Source organism: Theropithecus gelada, chromosome 16, assembly GCF_003255815.1.
Source record: "Theropithecus gelada isolate Dixy chromosome 16, Tgel_1.0, whole genome shotgun sequence".
NCBI lineage: Eukaryota > Metazoa > Chordata > Mammalia > Primates > Cercopithecidae > Theropithecus > Theropithecus gelada.
The window spans coordinates 19,918,678-19,941,658 of NC_037684.1; positions in this window are offsets into that span (position 1 = coordinate 19,918,678).

Consider the following 22,981-nt stretch of genomic DNA (forward strand, 5'->3'; position numbering starts at 1 on the left):
AAAAATAGCTACTTTAAATTTCATATGGAACCAAAAAAAGAGCGCATAGAGCCAAGACAATCCTAAGCAAAAAGAACAAAGCTGGAGGCATCATGCTACCTGACTTCAAACTATACTATAAGGCTACAGTAACCAAAACAGCATGGTACTGGTACTGAAACAGATATATAAACCAATGGAATGGAACAGAGGCCTCAGAAATAACACCACACATCTACAACCATCTGATCTTTGACAAACCTGACAAAAACAAGCAATGGGGAAATGATTCCCTATTTAATAAACGGTGCTGGGAAAATGGGCTAGCCATATGCAGAAAATGGAAACTGGACCCCTTCCTTATATCCTACACAAAAATTAATTCAAAATGAATTAAATACATAAATGTAAAATCTAAAACCATAAAAACCCTAGAAGAAAACCTAGCCAATAGTATTCAGGATGTAGGCATGGGCAAAGACTTCATAGCTAAAACACCAAAAGCAATTGCAATGAAAGCCAACATTGACAAATGGGATCTCATTAAACTAATGAGCTTCTGCTCAGCGAAAGAAACTATCATTAGAGTGAACAGGCAACCTACAGAATGGGAGAAAATTTTTGCAATCTATCCATCTGACAAAGGTCTCATGTCCAGAATCTACAAGGAACTTAAATTTACAAGAAAAACAAACCCCATCAAAAAGTGGACCAAGGATGTGAACGGACACTTCTCAAAAGAAGACATTTATGCAGCCAACAAACATGAAAAAAAGCTCATCATCCCTGGTCATTAGAGAAGTGCAAATCAAAACCACAATGAGATACCATCTCACACCAGTTAGAATGGTGATTATTAAAAAGTTTGAAAACAACAGATCCTGGCAAGGCTGTGGAAAAATAGGAATGCTTTTATATTGTCAGTGGGAGTGTAAATTAGTTCAGCCATTGTGGAAGACAGTGTGGTGAATCCCTAAGGATCTAAAACTAGAAATACCATTTGACCCAGCAATCTCATTACTGGATATATCCCCAAAGGATTATAAATCATTCTGCAATTAAGACACATGCACATGTATGTTTATTGCTGCACTATTTACAATAGCAAAGACTTGGAACCAACCCAAATGCCCTTCAGTGATAGGCTGGATAAAGAAAATATGGCACATATACACCATGGAATACTACACAGCCATAGAAAAGAATGAGTTCATGTTCTTTGCAGGGACATGGATGAAGATGAAAATCATCATCCTCAGCAAACTAACACAGGAACAGAAAACCAAGCAATGCATGTTCTCACCCGTAAGTGGGAGTTGAACAATGAGAACACATGGACATGGGGAGGGGAACATCATGCACTGAGGCCTGTCAGGGGTTCAGGGGGTCGGGGGAAAAGGGAGGGAGAGCATTAGGACAAATACCTAACTTAAGAACTAGATGACAGGTTGATAGGTGCAGCAAAATACCATGGCACATGTATACCTACGTAAAAAACTTGCACCTTCAGCACATGTATCCCAGAACTTAAAGTAAAAAAAAATAAAAAATAAAAAATAAAAATATTATAAGGAAAAGAAAATATTAATATATTTACTATGTATTAAGTGCAAGTGGATCATCACAAAAGTCTTCCTCCTTGTCATCTTCACACTGAGTAAGCTGAAGAGGAAAAGGAACAGAGGGGGTTCATCCTTCTGTGGCAGGTTTGGCAGAAGAAAATTTTTACATGAGTGGACTTGGGCAATTCAAACCCATGTTGTTCAACAGTAGACTATACATTTAAAAGCAAAACATTTAACTGCCACCTCCTGCAAACTCCTCCACATGTTGGAAGAGTAGGTTTTATGTAGTATATTAGAGATGCTTTCAGGGTCCTTGAGAGTCCACACTGATTCTTTGTGAATTGCCAGGGATGGGTTCTTCCAGGTAAATTTTATGATGCTGGCTTTCTCCTTCCCAGTAATCTCATGGAAACAGATTGCTACCTGAATCAGATTCCCTCTTACAAGATCTAGAACTAAGAGATAGAAGCTCTGAGTCAGTGTACATTTTCTCTGCAACTGAAAGTTCATAGAAATTCAGGAACTGGGGGGCATAATATACAAATCAGCATCAGAGAGAAGGTTTCTTTGGAAAGAAACAGAGGCAAGACACACAGTATGGAAAGAGATAGAAAATGAAAGACTTCTTTGGTCCCTTTTGGCTTTCTAGTTTCCACATTCAGTCCCTGATATCCCAGGCTATTATTCCTATATAGTATTTTATGACATAGTCAGATATTAGTTTAATAAATTTCTTTTTGCATAAACAAACTTGAGGTACTCTTTACTTGTGATCAGATGATCCTTGACTCAGGCAGGCAGACAATAAACTGTGAAAGACAGTGGGTGCTTCTGCTGAGTCAACTTGCCTCCCTCTGAGTCACTCTCCCCAACCCACACCCCAGCACTGCTGCCAAGAGCCAAAGACTGGCTGCTGTTCCCTTGCCTCCTGGGACCACAAATTTTGAGTAATAATGTACACTCCATAGTTTCTGTGAGATCAGATTGAGGCTGGAACTTCTGAAATTGCACCCTTGCTTGGTTTATTTCTCTTTTCTGTCCAGCTTCTTCCTCTCCCTTACCAGTTACTTCTAGGAACATTTACCTTATAAATCAATTGCACTCAAATCCTTGGCTACTGGTCTGTATCTGGGATAATTCCACCTAAGACAATGTTTCATCCTGCAAACACTAGGAACAGAGTACTTGTACACAATAAAGTAAATGAGCTGCCAGTTATAATTCGGCATTATTGTAAAATCAAATTAAATCTGATATGTTAAATATAAGCTAGTCTTCTTGCTAATAAGGAAATTCTATGTCATGTTTTATTGTGGGACCTTGCCAGCAGCCTGCAATGCAACAGGGCTCTTTCTTTGGTCCCAGGTGGATCAGCAGGTTGAGAAATAATAGACACACACAAGATAGTGAAAGCTGGGTCCAGGGGGGTCACCGCCTTCTGGTCCTGCGATGCCGCCAATACACTGGATATACTGGCATTTATTATTAAGTTTAGTGAGGGTTGGGGTGAGTTAGTGAGGGATTTAGGTTCGTTTGATTATGAGGTGAGATGGTCACATGGGGATGAAGTAATTCTTTAACATAACATCAGTATGCAGAAGTAAAGTATAGAGAGATAAGAATTTACAATATAGTGTGTACATCAGCAATTTCTAACAGAGCCTTAAAACAGAAACACAGTCTATCCATAACCTATGATTAGCAAGATATTAATCAGCATTAACAGTTGCAGCAAAAGCTGGTTGCAAACAATCAATAGAAACAGGACGTGCAGCTAGACAACTGGTTAGACCAGAAATTCTCAGAAAGGAGTATGCCTTAACCCTAAAGAGACCTAGAAAAGCTGTGGCAAGATAAGAGCATTTATAACTCTATCTTATCCACATGAATGGGTGCCCCTCGTGCGTCTGTTTATAGGCTCTCCACAAGGGTCTCATTCCATTCCCAGAGCTATGATCATCTGCTTTTCTGGGATAGGAATCTTGGTGACGTGAAACCTCCCTGACTGCATGTCCGTTTATAGGCTCTCTGCAGGGGGAAGCACATCACGCACTGTTGGCTCATTCTGGCAGCCCAACCTGGCATTGTCTTTACACAATCCTGCATGCAATTTTGTATTTACAATAATTAAGAGCATTTCATCTTTTATTCTGTAGCAATAGTTTCAGGAGGTCTCCCAACAGTGTTTGCATTGAAACATGTATCTGTTTGGGGACCCAGAATAATATTTGATGAATGGCACATCCTGTGTTCTGGTGTAACCTATTATGCAATCATTGTAATGTCAAACATACACTGAGTAAGAATAATATAAATAATCAGGGGCCTGCTAAGTTATTTAACTATATATTACACTATTCATAGTAAAATATTATATATACACCTTTCCTTTTAAAATTACTTTCTCATATGTCAGAACAATTCTGTACTATAAATTGCTTTTCCAAAGTCATAGAGCCATTGATAGTCAGTGTGGTTTAATTCAAACTCTTGGATTGTTTCTCTAAGTCATGATGCAAATTAATGAAAGTTATTTCCCGTTGTAGGTATTGTATCACAAATAATGAGTTCACCAATGAAGAACATGTTCAAAGGTTTCAAGGTAAGCTAGATAATACACGAAAAAGAGAGCACGTTCCTTGCTGTGAAAGAGCTTACAATGTAATGAAGATAGCAATTTGATTTATCTTAGTTGTATTTATTTTTGTGTTCACTTACACCATGAGTAATCTTGTATCTTTATTTGGGTAGCTTTTTTTTTCAAGAAATGATAGTCTGCATTAGTACGACTGAGAAGGCTGATTTAATACTGTTTAATCATTAGTGTTTGATTTTAATGCATTACTACTTTCCTCCTTGGTAACAAGGCACAGTTGCATGCAAGGTTTTTATTCTCTCTTAATCCTGTAAGTCTCAGAAATACTGAATAAACCTAATCTAAGTACTTACCTAATCTTGAGTGTAGAGTCTATCCAGAAAAAAAGCTAAACTTCTAGAGAAGTCTTAATTTCAATAAGTTTTTACAATTTCTTGTTGAGTCCTTATTTTCTAAACTTTAAGAGCTATGAATAAATATGGCGTCATGAAAATACAGCACTGATGAAAAGTGCCAGCCCTTACCCATGTTAAGAGAGGATGATACTTTAAGCCAAGAGCCTATTCCCTCTTTGAATCTCTCTCTGCTTTATTCTTTTAACCACAGATGCAGCCTCCTTCTTTATGCATCTTCCTCCACTTAATCTCTATTCCACCTCTGGGCCATCACTTTGAAATATACAGTATCTAGAAAAAAGGCCTCAAGAGAAGATATGATTCCTCAACATATTTTATGGGTGAATCTACAGGAGGAAGAAATAAAATTTTTTAAAAGCCCAAGATTTAATGAAAATGGGAACAAATCATAGTGGAATGCAGTTTCAGGTGTGAGCTACAAGCACATTAAGGGACACTGAAGTTGAGTGTGCTTTATATTCCTAATGTCTTGAGCACACTGTGATTTAAAATAGCTATTAAAGATTATGCAAAATGTGCAAAATTAATGTGCAATGATTTTACTTTTGGTGAGTCTCCTTCTTTATTTTACCGTCCTCTGCCTTCTCACCTTAATTTCCCTATTCTGTCAGTTAGCTTGAGTTCAGACAACTTATTTGATCTTATAATGGTCAAGTTTAACTTGCTAATAGGAACTGAATGGTATAGTGAAAAGAGACAGATGCTCTGAAGTCATAAAAAAGAGTTTCAAATTCTAGCTCTGTCATATACTGTTTTTCCTTACACAAGTTGTCTCTTCAGTTATTCTGGCTTTCATAGATAAGTAGGTGTAATACCCACTTGTTTGTTTGCAGTTATTGTGAGGCTTAAGTGAGATAATGCATGTAAAGCATGTAAAATGCCTTACACAGTGCCTAAAACATAAAGTATCAATGGCTCTTTTAACAATATAATATAATTTTTAACAATCCTTATTATTTGATTACAGATAATTCTTGGTAAAATATTCATTGTAATTAAAAATATACATATTATAAGCAAATTAAAGGAGAGGAACATATTTTCTTTGCAATTATCTCCTCTCAGTTCCTTAGAGCATCTTAATCATATTGTAAGTTCCTGATAAATAAGCATCAAATTTTGAATTATGAAAAGAAATTATAAATTACATACATATGAGATTTTTAATATTTTAAGATTTTCATGAAGTACCATTGTAAAAAGACATTAGTGAAAAAAACCTAGTGAAATCTGAGTTTAGAGTTCAGTTAAGAGTAATGTACCAATGTCGGCTTCTTAGTTGTGGCAAGTGTACTATAGAGATATACAATGTTAAAAATAGGGGGACTTGGATGAGGAATGTATGGAAACTCTATGATTTTTGTAACTTTTCTCTAAATCTGACATTATTCTATATAAAACGCTAATTTAAAAAAAAAAAAGTCTTCCCAACCAAAACTAAAAATCTCCAGGCACCTTCCTCAAAAGTAACTACTAAATATTTCCATCAACACACACATACATGCACACACACACACACACACACACACGGTGAGGTGACATCTTCAGGAAAATTCTCAAATGAGCCCTGAGAAACCATCCCTCCTTTATTACCAAACAGCCAAATAGTTATTTTTACTTCTTGTGGACAATGATGACAGGAAGGTAGATTATGATCACTCCTTTAAAGTAAGTTATGCCAGAGAAGCCTGTTGGGCCTTTTCGTCCCAATTGTCTTCATAACTTCACTTAAGAAGATAAAAGCACATTTTTGAGTCCCTAAAGGTTTGTTTATCTTTTTTAGGAATTCTGCTTTTTTGTTATTTTTTTATATTTATGTCTAACTAAATAGGAACAAACTCACCCCATTTGAATGCAAAATAAAACAAGCACAAGCTGTAATAGAATTTAGCATAGGCAATGGTGTCATTGAATGTTAACAGGGGCCACCTACTCCAATCCCTGGGAAATTCAAGACATTGTCAGGACAATCAGCCACCTGTATTCCCTCCCTCCATCATGCTGGGATCAGCTCTGGTCAACCCTTTGGGTGACTTGATTTGGTTATAAGCTGTGGGCACTATTCTGTCATTTGCCAGACAGGAGTGAGTATCAAGATTAAAGCTCAGCATCAGTAAATGATTCAAAACTCTTCTTACCTATAGGAAGAGGCCTAAAATTAGAGTTTGGATTAGTTATCTGGTTTTGCTCTCTGCATTTCAGATAAACTAAAGAGTTCATGAAACCCTTAGAATATTCTCTCTTAGTGCTATAAAATTTCCATGTCATTGAGATTTGTAAATCCAAATCACATCGACCAAGCAATCCCTGACACATAGAATGCATGAGGAATATTAACTGAATAAAGAATGGTTTCAGTCAGTCTCCACTGATGGGTCTTAACTTCGTTTCTTGTCTTTTACTATTTAAACAATGCTTTAATGAACATCTGTCTATGTATCTATAAGTAGATATATGAAATTTTTGGAAAATAAATTTCTAGAAATGTAATTGCTGGATATAAGAAAATATGCATTTTCTATTTTGATAGATAGTCTAATGACTTAATTATTTCTGAAATATTTGGCAAGTTTTAAAAGAGAAATTTCTGGACCTGGCTTTAAAAGCACTTACTGAATAATTGAATTTGGAATCCTTCATGCTAATGGAGAAGGATCATCTCTTGGATAAGTCAAAGTTGGATTACCCCTAAATCAGTAGTTTGAATTTCAGATCCTTTAGTTCACATGTATGGAAGGATCTGTGTTTTGTTGTTGTTGTTGTCATTGTTTGTTTGTTTTTGAGACAGAGTGTTTTGCTCTTGTTGCCCAGGCTGGAGTTCAATGGAGTGATTTTGGCTCACCACAACCTCCATCTCCCAGGTTCAAGAGATTCTCCTGCCTCAGCCTCCCGTGTAGCTGGGATTACAGGCGTTCACCACCATGCCTGGCTAGTTTTGTATTTTTACTAGAAATGGGGTTTCTCCATGTTGGTCAGACTGGTCTCCAACTCCCGACTTCAGGCAATCCACCTACCTTGGCCTCCCAAAATGTTGGGATTACAGGGGTAAGCCACCGCATCTGGCCGGTGCTGTTATTTTAAGCACATGGAGCAATTAAACCAAATACAAATATTATCTATGCTAGTCATAACTCCAGGAAACCTCGTAAATAGCCTCTGTACTCAAAATTTTCTCCTGCAAGCCATATGATGTTGTAGATATACAGCTTTGCTTTCTACATTCATGTAAAGCACCAGATTAATTGGCAGTAGAATTCCTTATTTACTTATAATTTTCTTTGACCAATGCTGTTTAGTCTGGTGGTTAAGAGTATGAAATTTGGGGAGGCCAGACCTAAGGTGAATTATCATCTTTATCACATAACTAGCTATGTGACCTTGGAAGTTACTAAATTTCTCCATCTTTAAAATGAGGATAATAATGTTTATGTCATAGTTTTAATGTAAAAAGTAAATGAGATTATATGTATGCATACACAGACATATGATGGCTGTTGATAGTGCTAAGTATATAATCAGTGCTTAGTAAAGAGTAATTATTATTTTTGAGCACTCATAGGACTTTTAAATACAAGAGTATAATTTTTGTTTCTCCAGCAAAACACGTCTGAGAGAGTTTGGGATCACCTTTAGTGTTGTAGAACTAACATGATAAATGCTTAATAAATCTCTCTCATCTCCCCAAAAGCTTCAGTTTCTCTGAATTATTCTCTTCTGGACTAAACAATTGTTTTTGTTTGTTTGTTTGTTTGTTTCAAAATAAAATGAAAAGCAGAGGCACAGAAATGACAATATTTTTTAGATACGTCTGCCATTTAAACAATACATTAAATATTGGCATTGAGTCTTCCTACATGTGTAAACAAAATACACAAATGAAAGGCAGAGTTAACAAATTTGAAGAACTGCCTTGCGGTCATTTCAAAGACAGTACCATGTGGTTATGAATGTTTTTTGGATTAGTATATCAGTGCAAAGTCCATGACAGCAAGCTGGAAAAAGTCTATAGTTTGGTAGCTGCCAGTCATGAAGGTTGCTGGAGATTCCTCCCGGTAATCTGATGTGAGTCTGGTACCTGTGTAATACTGAAAAGGAACTTTGAACTACATCCTCCACATTAGGAGTCTATTTGATATCCAGAGTATTCTGCTGGATCAGGACATTTGCAAACCTGTGCTGAATTTAGAGCCTCTGCTTACAAAGTTCTTTCCTTGATTTTTTGTGTGTGTTTGTTTCTTTTAAATATATATTCCCATAAGACGTGAGCTTTTCTTGATTATAATAGAAAACTGATATATTTCTCCCCTCTGGGAACCCTCTAAGCACTAAAAGGACTTCAAAGTATGCTGACAAGCATTTACTTATGCTATATCTATTTTTTCCTAAGACAAATAATACCATGCATATGAAAAGCAGTATGGATTTTCAGAGTATTTTATAATGCTTAAATACCTCACTTTTTCCCCATGCTGTTCTCAAGGAAGATTAAAGAGTTATTATTTTATCCATGGTACAATTGAGTACAACTGAGGATTGGAGAGACTGGATTAACTTTCCCTAATAATAATACATGCTATAAATAATAATAATACAGCCTGGCACGGGGTGGCTAAAGTCTGTTACCCCAGCACTTTGGGAGGCTGAGGCAGGCGAATCACTAGGTCAGGAGTTTGAGACCAGCCTGGCCAACATGGCGAAACCCCGTATCTACTAAAAATACAAAAATTAGCCAGGCGTGGTGGCTGGCGCCTGTCATCCCAGCTACTCGGGAGGCTGAGGCAGAAGAATTGCTTGAACCTGGGAGGCAAAGGTTGCAGTGAGCCGAGATCGTGCCGTTGCACTCCAGCCTAGGTGACAACAGCAAGACTCCATCTCAAATAATAATAATAATGATAATAATAATAATACTCTTGAACATTCTTGTTGCTTTGCAAAGTGCTTTCAGTTATTATTTATTTGATTCTGGGTGTCAATATTTTGGAGTGGATATTTCAAAATATAATTCCTTTTATACATTCCAGTGAGGACGTTACCTTTCTAGACTCATCATTCTCCATCTCTTCCCCTCTCACTGATCTCTGCTACATTTAGACCTAAATCTGGGGGCCTCAGGCTTGTGTTTTTGCATATTGTGTTTTCCTGGCTTGGGGATCCTTCCACTCTTGAATAAATGTCAACTCTGTGAGGTTTACACTGAACACACTGTTCAGATCTCCCCTAAGCACTCTCCACTTCTCTTTCTTTTCTCCTTACTACTGACATGTACTCTATTTTACTTACCTATTTGCTTATCTAACGTTTGCAGAAGTTAAGTCTCTTGAAGACAGAAATCTCTTTGATTTTTCACCTCTGTGTTTTAGTACTTTCAGATTTATGTACATAGTTGGTTAGTACATGTTTTTGAAAGGAATTATCCTTCTTTCCCCCCATAACCCCAACACATATATCAGGCCCAGCGTGTACATCACTATTCCCTCATTTCCTTAAGACTATATTATGCAATTCACTGATTTTCCCTGGGGTATACTCTGCATTCCCCATTATAGAGATTACAAAGTTGTCTTTACACCTTCCTCCCTCCTAAAACAGCAAAAGTCTGGTTCACCTCTTCCTCCGGTATCTACCAAAATGTCCAGTATCTAGCAATACCTTAACACATATTTGATAAATGATTGAATGATTGAATGAAGGTCAGGTTCCATCAAATGGCTGCAATAGGACTTGAGAACAGATGTGATGCCAATGCTTGTGTTTTCTTCATTATCTTACTTGACTCCTGGGGTGGTCCAGTGTTCTTTCTGTGATGGTTCTCATGGCTCCTCTTAATCTGCTTCCTTTCCCATGGGATAAAACGGTAAAGGAAGGACAGGAGCTATAGAAACAGCTGCTTCTAAGTGCATCAGATTGTGTTTCCTATATGTAAGACTTGGAAGGGACTCTAAAGTTGTGTCTTTATTTAGTAGGGCTGAAAAAATGTAACACTGAATAAATGCACATTGCACATTAAATCTCATTTAGTTTTTGCATATAGCTTCAGAGGTAATCATTACTATTCCCATTTTGTAAGTTAGAGTGCTAAGGCTCAGGGAATTTTTTAATTTGCTAAAGGTAACAGCAGTAATGGTAGTGTGAGGATCAAACCCAGGTCTATCTAATTCTAGGGCTCTCACTCTTTTCCATGATTACAACTTGTTGCCTCCTTAGAGGTATTCTACAGATAACACATTTTCTTTTTTTATTTGTTTTGGCTCAGAATCCCATTTTTACACTTTAATCATATTTGTTAATTTCAGTTGAGGAAAAATAGCAATATGAATATACCATCTTTTTATAAAACTTCAATTTACTTTTTGTATTTACTGATTTATCTATTCCTCTGAGTTGTTCCGCAAAGGTACCTGGTTGAAATGTAACCATTAATTAACAGCAGAGTGTATCTAGGAGCTTGGGTTTATGTGAATAATAGGAGTGGAAAGGGGACATACTTGAGAGACAGGATTTGATGGAAAATATAGGAAAGGAAAATGAAAGAAAACATCTACAATGTCAACTAATCATGAACACAGGAAGCTTCTTAAAGGCAAGTGAGAACTCTAAGGGTTGAGCTTGGGGGTTGGAATCAAAAGAGGGAATGCAGGGGAGCCAACACTTTTCTCTTTCTTTTTTTAAAAATAAAACTACATTTGATGAGTCATCTTACATTGATTTTGATATTTTTTAAGATGGAGCTCTAGTATAACAAGTATGAGTGGCAACTTAAAAGGATGAAACTAAATGGTAATATTCCATTCTTCCAGCGAGAATATTACCATTCCATTTTTCTTCACTTATACATATTATACCATAGTTAATTACATGTATTTTCACTAATTATTCTAAATTACCTTGATATATATGAACATCAAGCCAAAAATAAATAATCTTAATAGAAGAATATAATTCCTTCTGACATAGTGCGGAAATGCCAATATTAATAATCTTAAGGAGAACTATAAGATTCTTGGAAAAATCCATTGACCAACTCTTGACTGGTAAATGATTGACTCGGGTTGTTTGCAGAGATTCCTCAACTCAGTCTGTTCACCAAATATATATGAACAAAAATAGGTCAAATACTTAACAAAGTTGTGGTCCAAAGTTTTAGAGTAACCTTGTACTGTTAGCCTCTATATCACCCTTGTCTCCAATAAGATCTGGCCCTATTCTATACAATTTCAAATCAAGTTTTAGGAACACAGAAATAAATGTGGTGGCCATAACCTGAAAGCCAGCTTAGGTTAGTTTCAGCAGTGAGAATTGAATGTTTAATTTGATGAAATGTGAGGAAAATCATTAGAAGGCGTTCCTCATTCTTGTTAGTTCTTTATCTTATATTTGGTATTGAGATGTCCCGACTCCAGACGGTTAAGTGCAGGTTTTGAGTCATTGGGAATAACGACTAGGTAAACCGCATGCAGCCTGGGACAGGGTATCTATCATTTTAACAATGACACCTTGTGACCTGGACCTCAGAAACATTTTCTGCGGCACAACAGAAAAGCTCTAAAAGTTGATTGCGTTCTGCCTGCCTTTCTGATGGATTGCTGTTCTCTGCTTCTTTATCACATATCTAACTTTGGATTCAAGCTTTTTTTTTTTTTTATCTTCATCTTTTCAAGGTTTTGTGGTCAAACTTTCAATGTCTTTACTTCTTGGAAACTATTTCTCTCATGACACCAACTTCAACCATTTTCAGTGATGGCATATTTAGCTCCCCACCCTCAATTAGAGACCTCTCGTATATTGAATTCAGACAATCATAGAGAAGGACACTTACCTTTTGCCACCTGTCTCCTTGTAGCTTCTATGATTCTTTGATACCTTTATCTAGTCTTTGGAGGCTAATCATTCAGACCTCAACACTTTGGGGAAATAAGAGCCAATAGTCAAAGTAAAGAGGCACCCTAATAACAACTGATTCACGACAATGTACAATACTTCAACACACATTTGTTAACATCATTTTTCTAAAAACCAGAGCTAATAGATAAATAAGTAGTCTTAGGGGTGTACAACTCTAGCCACTTGCTGCATGGTTCTCATCCTCCATGCTTAGTGATAGTACTTCCTTTCCATCATAACCTAGTCTTAGAGTAAGAGTTAATATTGCTTTAAACATCTATGTGTTCCCTGTAAGAGATGGTTTTAATTTTTTTGATAGTTCTGTTCTACTCTTTTAGTTTGTTTATGCAGCAAACATTGTTTGTTCGTCATGAAAAGCCACCATCACAGCTGCAGGAGTATACCAGTAAACAAAACAGGCAGGTTTTTGCCCATGTTAAGTGTTGAAAATCCACAATGACAACAGAGGAAAAAACTACAAAAGAGAAGACTACAAAAGGGGAAAATCAATGTAATATAAAAGGAAACAATATGAGATTTTTTATTTTTTTTCTCTTAAGGCCAGCCAAATTTAGCAATCGGTGATGGGGGTGGAATTGTATTCTTGACGTAATAGCCAGAAAATGCCATCTTGAGGAAGTAATATTTAGGTTGTGAGTTAAAATGGATATACATGTTCTTTAGGTGAAGGAGGGTATGCAGGATAGAGAGAAGCACCTTTAAGGCATAGCAACAATTGAGATAAGAGCCTCTTGAACAATGAATACCAGCCTGCATTCATTTCTCATAAGTGTGTGTCTAAGGCCATAAATCCCTTCCTTGGAGAGAGGCAATTTGCATCCACCTCAAAGTTGAATATCTGTCTCTTACTGGAGCTTTGAGGGGAGGTAAAGTATGACATTTTTTATGTCATCTGTGCCCCAGATTGGGAATACAACATACCACCTTCTCAGGAACTGGAATCGAGATATAAGGAAATGAACATGTCAAATACTAGGAAGATTAATACAAAGTCAAGACATACAGGTTAATTCCAACTGGAATGTTAGTCCAGTACCTTCTAGGTACTACTCCATGAACCTCCAAGATGAACAATATGATGTATTAATCAATCAGGTCTATGATGCACCCTAAACTGCTTGACTCATTTCTAGGTATGGAAAACAGTGGTTTTACATGAGTATAGAATGAGGTTCATTTGAAGTCTCCGATTATCACAAAGGGGATTGTTTCCCAGCTTGGGAAACCTTCTATCAAAAGTAGCACATGAAAAAGTAGCAAGGCATTGGAACATTTCAGGAAGAGGAGACTAGAGAGGAGAGAGTATAATTAACAGTATCCAAGGAATCCAAGAAGCAGTACATGAAAAGGAAAGCATTAAGGGAAGGTTGTTTTTTTTCTGGAAGTTTTGGAATTCCATTAAGTGGACTACTATCTTCTGTGGTCATGGGCAAATTTGTCCTGCAGCACAAGGACAATTTGTAGTTTCTGTGACTTTAAGGACATATGTCACCATACCATATCATTTTTGACCTCGAACAAATTTGAGGCTTATGGAATTTTCAAATTTCTTCTCTAGGATCAATTTTATTTGCCTTAATTACTTCTTAACAGCTTTGTGTTCCCCCCTGAAATAAAGTGAAATTATTCCCCAATTACCACAAGAAGAGCTTTGCTTTCTTTTTACTCCCAGACTTCTGTTACCTCTCAGCTGAAATACTGAGCACTGTTGCTACTAAAGAATTAATTTCTCTTGCGGGAAGATTTGTCATTTAGTTATTTCTTTGTAACAACTGAAAGGTAGTTTGCTATGGGCTTAGCCCTTCACCACCAGCCAGCCATTCCCATGTGAAGTGGAGTATTGTGTGCTAGAAAGGCCAGGAAATACCCATGCCAATGCCTCTGTTGGCACAGCAAGGGGCTCCATCATTTTCTGTTCATTTCTGTGAAGCCATTTCACAGAGTGACAGATCTCTGATAAGGGCCAGAATCTAGTGACCTTCTTCTCTGATGCTATCAATCATGTGTACTAGAGTTAGGTGGCAATTCCATTCCCAGGAATGGTGAGCAGAGTCTGTTAATGAATTTTGGCACTGTGCTGTAACCACCAGAGTCACTGAATACGACAAAACTTCTGAGCTGTGTGAGTTAAAGGGAAAAGCCTACCCATGTGAATAACCCATGTTTTTCTTTCCTCCACTGCAAAGAGTTTGCTAATTTCCTAAGCACAAAGCAAGTTTAATTAAAGCCAGCGAAGCAGGGGAATGCCACAGTTGAATGCATTTTTATGTGGCTCACATCGCTGGAGCCAGGCAAAATATGAAATGTGATAATATAAGCTTTGTTTGGTAAACAGTCTCACTCACTCCAAACACTTACTTCAATCCCGGGGGCACTTTAAAGGATTTACTGAGTAGTGCTCCGGCTCTTCTTCCTCTTTGTAGTCCCCAGCCTTTCTGATGTATTAACAACCACACTCTGTTTCCAAGAAGCATAAAGCAGAAGCAAAACTCAACAGGGAATTGCCTCTGCACTTGTCATTGGTAGGACTGTGGGCTGTGTCTTTCCAGCAGTGCCTTCTCCCTGGCTTAAGTAGAGAGGTGATTCAGAATTTTGATTCAGGATTCCCACACCTGCTCTCATGCCTGGTCAACAGTGATTGCTGTTAGCAAAGAAGTCTTTTTTTATTAAGTAGTAGCAGTAGTACTTATCCATTTGGAGAGAAAATCCTTTTTTTTAAGCTTAGAAAATGATAAAGTTAATTCATGCTTGCTTTCATAGCATTCCGTAGAAACTGGGTTTGAAAAGATAAAATGTAATGGAAGTTTCAATTTATCATTCTATTTTATACTATACATTTCTACATGAAACATTTTTTAATTTTTTAATGGCATCGTATATCTATGGGAACTCAGAATTTTTATTAATAACTTATTTTTCATTGAGTTTGGAAGTGAGTGACTTTTGCACATCTAGGTCGTATTCAAAAACCAACTAATTCAGACATTGATGAATTAAATTATAATGAATATTTACTGAATGCTGGCTGTGTGTTAGACACTATTATTACAGACTGCTAAGATTCAGCAGTTAAAACAGCTCCTCATCGAGCTTATATTCTAATGGGGAGATAGACAATAAACAAAATAATGTGTTATGCAGGGAAATGAATGAGGGAGTGTGACAGAGGTGCTGAGCTTAATGGTTGCATCTTTAAACACGTCGGACAGACAAATCCATGCTGAGAAGGTGGTATATTTATAAAGCCTTACTGAAGTTAATGATAGAGTCATGGATATATCTGGAGGAAGCATTATCCAAGCAGATAGAAACAGCCAGTTCTTGCCCTCATGCAGGAACCCTGCAGCCAGGTTTAAGTTCTGGGACCTGTGTAGAGGCCAGTGGGCCTGGGCAGAGTGAATGTTATAGGCTAAATTTTGTCCCTCCGTAAATTCACGTGATATCTGAACACCCAGTATGTCAGAGTGCCACTTTATTTGGAAACAAGGTCTTTAAAGAGTTAGTTAAGTATAAATGAGTTCATTAGGCTGGGCCCTAATCCTATACTGAAACCTCGACCTCAAACTTCTAGACTTCATTACTGTGAGAAAATAAATTACTGTGTCTAAGCCACCTAGTCTGTGGTAATAGGGAGCATGATGGAAAGTGGTCAAATTCTGGATATATGTTAAAGGCAGAGCTGATACAATTTGCCTACAGATAAAGTGAAGAGTATAAGAGACAGGAAGGAATCTGTCAAACAAGAGGATCACTGGCATGCCACCAGTGCCACATGGCACAGATATAGAGCTTATGGGAGATGATCTTACAAGCTGGGAATTAGCAGAGCACTTGCTGTTTTTTGAACTCTTATTCTTCCACAGCATAGGCCAAACATAGATGTCCTGTATGTACCAAGATTCCAACAGAAAGAGTCTGTTTTATCTAACAGGCTGGATAGAAAACTGAAGACTCTGAAAGACAGAAGGGGCTTCAAACCCACAATTGTTCTTACTGTATCTTCTGGCCGTATTAATCCTGACATAGACAGAGACTCCTGTTCCAGACTTAGTCAATTCAATTTTATCTCTCAGGAATTAAAAGTCTTAAATGGAAAGGAGGAATGTAAGGCTGTTGAGGCAGATTACCATACAGTGAGACCCTGGAAAGACTGTCCCTGGGTTTCTGCTGCTGAGTCTCTCAAAGCTTCTCTAGTTCTCAGGCTTCCATTAGCTAGTTCAGCTTTCCTTTGATTCTGTGAATCACCTCACTATCCTTCTCACAAGTAAACTTTTATTCAGATAAGCCAGAGCTCATTTCTGATGTTTACAATCAAAGATGCCTGAGACACTGAACACATAATAATGTGGTCAGTCTGATCTGTGCCACAGTGAATTCCTAACAGCAATCTATCTTAAATCTCATTTTGACTCTGACTTAACCTTAATTGTAAGAAAGAAGCTAACCCACTTGGAGGTATTCAACAAACCGAATTAAATTATTCATCCAGTTCTCTCTGGAATCATTTTATATGTGAGAGCCTTTTGGTAATCTTTTATAAGTGTGAGCAAGCATTGGAGCTGCATTTTACCAAACCCTTCTACATGGATGATATTATAATGCAGTTTTCCTTAAATACAATGTATTTAATAATGCTACTGTTGATTTGAAAACACATTAAAAATCCATCAGAGTATTAATGTTTGCAACGCCGAAAACAAGAAGTATTTTACAAATGGGTCATAGTTCTTTTTCTACCTTCTTTCACTGCCAAATGTATAAAATGCAAGGTGTAAACTTGTGGACTCTGGTTTATAAATGCTTTCTCTCCTAGTTCGTTATTTACATACTATAATTATTTCAGGCTCTCTTCAAACTCCTGAAACTACACATTTGAAAATAAACAAACAAATTGACTTTCCTTTATGCTCTTTGACACTATCAATCACCACATCCTGTAAATTTATTTTCCTGTGACTTCAATGTATTATTATTTCAGCTTTCTGATCATAAACACAGTTTTTCACTATTTACTTACATTTCCAATAATGAAAGTCTTTCAATTATAATGATTCCTGTATTCTGTAATTTTCAATGTTCTATAAACATGGGGCTTGGTGGTAGACCCCTAATATTGTAGCACACTCACTCACCAGGGGTGGGTAAATGGCACAAGTGAGAACAAAGAAATTCTCCCAGACATTCAGAAAGTGTGAGGCCATTTATTTTGTCCTAATTTCAGACCTGAAAGCATACAATTTCAGGAACTATGAAGGGGATTTCTGCTCCTAGATTCCTGCCATCAGAATAGTTTTGATGAATATTCATTTCCTTTAGATCAGAGAAGTGACAAGAAAGTACATCCATATATACTTGACATTGTGGTTATAGAAACAATTTATGGAGAAGAAGAGAAGCAGGGGCTGGGGTGATACCCCTGAGAGTTATCTACTACATATTCACAATTAGGGAGATACATTTTAAGACTATTAACTTGTTTTAGAAGAAATTTACAATTAAGGGAAAAATTCAGTCAGGGGAGCAAATATCCTTGAGTTTCTTTGATGAAGTCAGAGTTACACCAAATCTCCTCATGAGTCTCTCAAAATCTCCCCAAAGCAGTCTTTCTCAATCCCATGATACTGATGTAGGTATTCAATTTTGATTATCCATCTCAGTAGGTAGTCAAAATTTGATTTTTGTAATAAATATCAAAATTTTTATTTGACTTACCCTTTTGATTTATTTTAAAAAGAATAAAGTAAACACAAGAAAAACAGTTATGGTAAGAATAAAATACTTTTGAATATGGTTTGGGGTATATTTGACTACAATGTTAACTTGCTGTATTTTGCCAACTTTATAAAATGTTATGTTACACAATACATAAGTTAAATTTATTGATACATATGTCAGTACTATTTTCTTTAAAGAGGTTTTATAGGTTGCTTGGCAAAGCCTATAAAGTAAATGTTCCAGTTTGACCTTGCTATCAGTCAAACACTCAATAGAATTATCATAAAGATATTTTTATAAAGATATAAAATACAAAGGAATAAGGAAAGTGGGAGAGAAGATAACAATCATAAAATTTTGGAAGCTGAACAGCAAACACGCAAAGGATAACCCATATAGCAGGCACCCAATAATGAAATTTCCAACTAGAAATCAGAGAATGGCAGACTCCTCAATAAGCGCAAAGCCAGTAGCACTAAGTGCCTTTAATATTGACCTGTCCTTATTGATAATGTGCGGATGAAGTTCCTGATCCCCTTTTCAACGTTAGTCAGGCTGAATCAGTTTAGGTCACTTATGTCATCCCACAGATGTGTTTTTCAGGACTTCCGCACACTCAAGATAGGCTGTGTTAAACTCAGGATCTAAAAATAAGAGTGTCTCACTCTCTTTGATCAAGTGTCTGCTAGATGGCTTGGTACGTGTTTTACCCTTCAGCCTCACTAGATGCTTAGACTGTGGTCAGTTATGTATTTTCCAAGACTCTCATGATGGTGCCACTGACATCTCCTAAAAGATTCTAATCTCCTGTGAGTCCACATCTAAAAAGTTGTGAGATGCCCTTTTCTCACAAAGATAATCTGTGTCTACCACTTAGGGTTTCAAACCTAATAACATACTATTCATTTTTTATTTTGTTTTATTTTATTATTATTTTTTTAATTTTATAATTTTATAATTTTATATTTTATTTTATTTTATTTATTTATTTTTTATTATTATACTTTAAGTTCTAGGGTACATGTGCATAACGTGCAGGTTTGTTACATATGTACACTTGTGCCATGTTGGTGTGCTGCACCCACCAACTCGTCAGCACCCATCAACTCATCATTTACATCAGGTATAGACACACACTTGTATGTATTTATATAGTACAGTGTGATGCTTTGATATATTTATACATTGTGTAATGATCAAATCAGGGTAATTAGCATATCCATCACTTCAAACACTGGCCATTTATTTGTGATGAGAACATTTGAAATTCTCTTTTCTAGATATTTTGAAATATATAATACATTATTATTAATTGCAGTCACTGTACTGTATAATAGAATACCAGAACTTATTTCTCCTATTTAACTGTAACTTTGCTAAGTTATACTATTTTACACTTAATTCTTATTAGATTAACTTTCAAATTCCACAAGCAATATCGTGTGGTATTTGTCCTTTGGTACTTGTTTTATTTCACTTATACTAATGTTCTCTAGCCTCTTCCATGTTGTAAAAACAGAATTTCATGCTTTTATATGGCTAGCTTTCCACTGTGCATAAATACCACATTTTTTGTATCTATTCATCCATCAGTGAACACTGATTCCAGGTCTTGGTTATTGTGAATAGTGCTTCAATAAATATGGGAATATGGATATATCTTTTACACACTGATTTCCTTTGAATGTGTACCCAATATTGGGATTAGTGAATCATATGGTAGTTTCATTTTTAATTTTTTGAGAAACCTATATACTGTTGTACATGATGACTGCAGTAATTTATATTCCCACCAACAGTGTGTGAGTTCTGCTTTCTCCATATTCTGGTTAGCATTTGTTATTTTCAGCCATTTTTTCAGTAATAACCATTCTAACTGGGGTGAGATAATATCTCATTATGGTTTTGATTTGCATTTCCCTGAGAATTAGTGATTTGAGCATTTAAAAACATATAACTGTTGGCCCATTTGTATATCTTTTTTAAAAAATGTCTAAAGTCTTTACCCCATTTATAAAATGGAACAACTTGTTTGCTTTTGAATTGTTTGAGTTTCTTATATATTTTGGATATTAACCTCTTGTCAGACACATAGTTTGTAATTATTTTCTCCAAATCTGCAGGTTATCTCTTCACTCTCTTAATTGTTTCCTTTGCTGTACAAAAGCTTTTTAGTTTAGTGGAATTCTATTTGTCTATGTTTACTTTTGTTGCCAGGGCTTTTGAGGTCTTATACAAAAATTCCTTGCTCAGATAAATGTTATGAAGTGTTTACCTATTTTCTTCTAGTAGTTTCAGGTCTTACATTTAGAGTTTTAATTTATTTTGAGTTGACATTTGCATATGATGGAAGACAGAGGTCTACTTTTATTCTTCTGCACGTGAACATCCATTTATCTCAGCATAATTCATTGAAGATACAACCCTTTTCCTAACATGTGTTTTTGGCAACTTTGTTGAAAATTAGTGTAATATAAATGTATGGATCTATTTCTGGGTTTTCAGATATGTTCACTTGGTCTGTGTGTCTGTTTTAATGGCTATGCCACAATGGTTTTGTTATTGTAACTTTGTAGGCTATTTTGAAGTCAGATAATGTGATGACACCAGTTTTGCTCGTTTTGCTCCAGACTGTGTTGAGTATTCAGGGTCTTTTCTGGTTCTATACAAATTTTAGGATTGTTTCTTCCATTTCTGTGTAGAATGCCATTCATTTATTGATAGAGATTGCATTGACTGTGTTGACTGCTTTGGGCAGCATGGATATTTTAACCTTAATCCTCCTCCTTCATCAACATGAGACATCTTTTCATTTACTTGTATTCTCTTCAATTTCTTTCATTAATGTTTTATAGTTTTCATTGTAGATATTTTTTACCTCCTTGCTTAAATGTATTCCTAAGTATTTTATTCATTCATTCATTCATTCATTCAGTAGCTATTATAAATGACATTGTTTTCTTGATCTTTAAAATTATTTTTCTGTCAGAGTGTAGAAACACCGCTGGTGTTTGTATTTTAATTTTATATCCTACAACTTTACTGAATTTGTTTACTAGTTTTAATAATTTTTGTAGACTCTTTAGAGTCTTCTGTATATAAGATCATGTCCTTATCGACAATTTAACTTCCTCCTTTCCAATTTGTATGCCCTTTATTTATTTCTCTGGCCTAATTTCTCTGGCTAGGAGTTCCAGAATTGTGTTGAATGGAAGTAGTGATAATGGTAAGTGTTAGGTTGTTGTTTAAGATCTTTCTACTTTTTTTATTTAGTTTGCTATAAACTCTCCTCTTAGAACTGCTTTGGCTATATTGCACAGGTTTTGACATACTGTGTTTCCATTTTCATTGTGTCTAAAATTTTTAATTAAAAAATATGTATTTATTGATCTGTTGGTTGTTCATGAGCATGATGTTTAATTTTCATGAAGATGTTTAATTTTCATGTTTTTGCACAGTTTACAAAGTTCCTACTGTTACTGATTTCTAATTTTATTTTATTGTGGATATAAAAAATACTTGAAATGATTTTAATTTTTAAAAAATTGCTAAGATTTATTTTGTGACCTAGCATATGATCTGTCCTAGAGAATGTTCCACATGTTGTTGAGAAGAATGTGTATTCTTCAGCTGTTGGATAGAATGTTCTGCAAATGTTTGTTAGGCCTATTTGGTCCAGAGTACACTTTAATGTTTCTTTGTTGATTTTGTGTCTGTATGAGCTGTTTATTGCTGAAATTGGGATGTCAAAATTCCCTACTATCACAGTCTGTCTCTCCCATTCTGTCTATTAATATTTGCTTTATATATGTAGGTCCTCTGATGTTGAATCCATTTATATTTAAATTTATTATATCTTCTTGCTACATTGACACCTTTATCATTATATAATGGCCTTTTTTTCTTTTATTACAGTTTTTGACATAAAGTCTATTTTACTTAATATGGGTATAGCCACTCCTGCTCTTTTTGGTTTTCATGTGCATAGATTGTCTTTTTTCAGCCTTTAACTTCCAACATATCTGTGTGCTTCCAGGTAAAGTGAGTCTTTTTTAGGCAGCATATGGTTTGGCACTGTTTTTCTAAAACAAAACAAAATGGAACAGAACAACGTTCAGCCAATTTACATCTGTTAATGGGAGAATTTAATCAACTTACATTCAATGTAATTATATGTAGATAAGAAATTACTACTGCTATTTTGTCACTTGTTTTCTAGTTGTTTTGTAGATCCTTTCCTGCTTTCTTCCTCTCTCACTGTCTTCACTCATAGTTAAGTAATTTTCCCTGGTAATGTGTTTTGATTCTTTGATTTTTATTTTTAGTGTATCTCTTACAGATTTTTGCTTTGTGATTACCATGAAGCTTACAATAGTATCTTATAGTTTGAAGAAGTTATTTTAACCTGGTAACTATTTACCAAAGAAAATAAACAAAAAAACCTGTATACTTAATTGCATATTCTCCTCACATTTTGAATTCTTGATGTCATAATTTACATCTTTTTATATTGAGTATTTCTTAAAGTATTGTAGTTATTTTTTAAAATAATTTTGTCTTTTAGTCCTCATGTTAAAATTATAAGTGGTTTATACCCTATGATTTCAGTACTATAGTATCCTGAATTTTTCTCTACTATTACTTCTATAAATAAATTTTATAACTTTATGTGTTGCCTTGTTACACATTAGCATTCTATTCTGATTTTGAATAATTCCCTTCAGCATTTCTTGTATAACAGGGCTAGTGTTGATGAATTCCCCCAGCATTTGTTTGTCTGGGAAAGTTTGTCTCTCATTTCTAAAGGA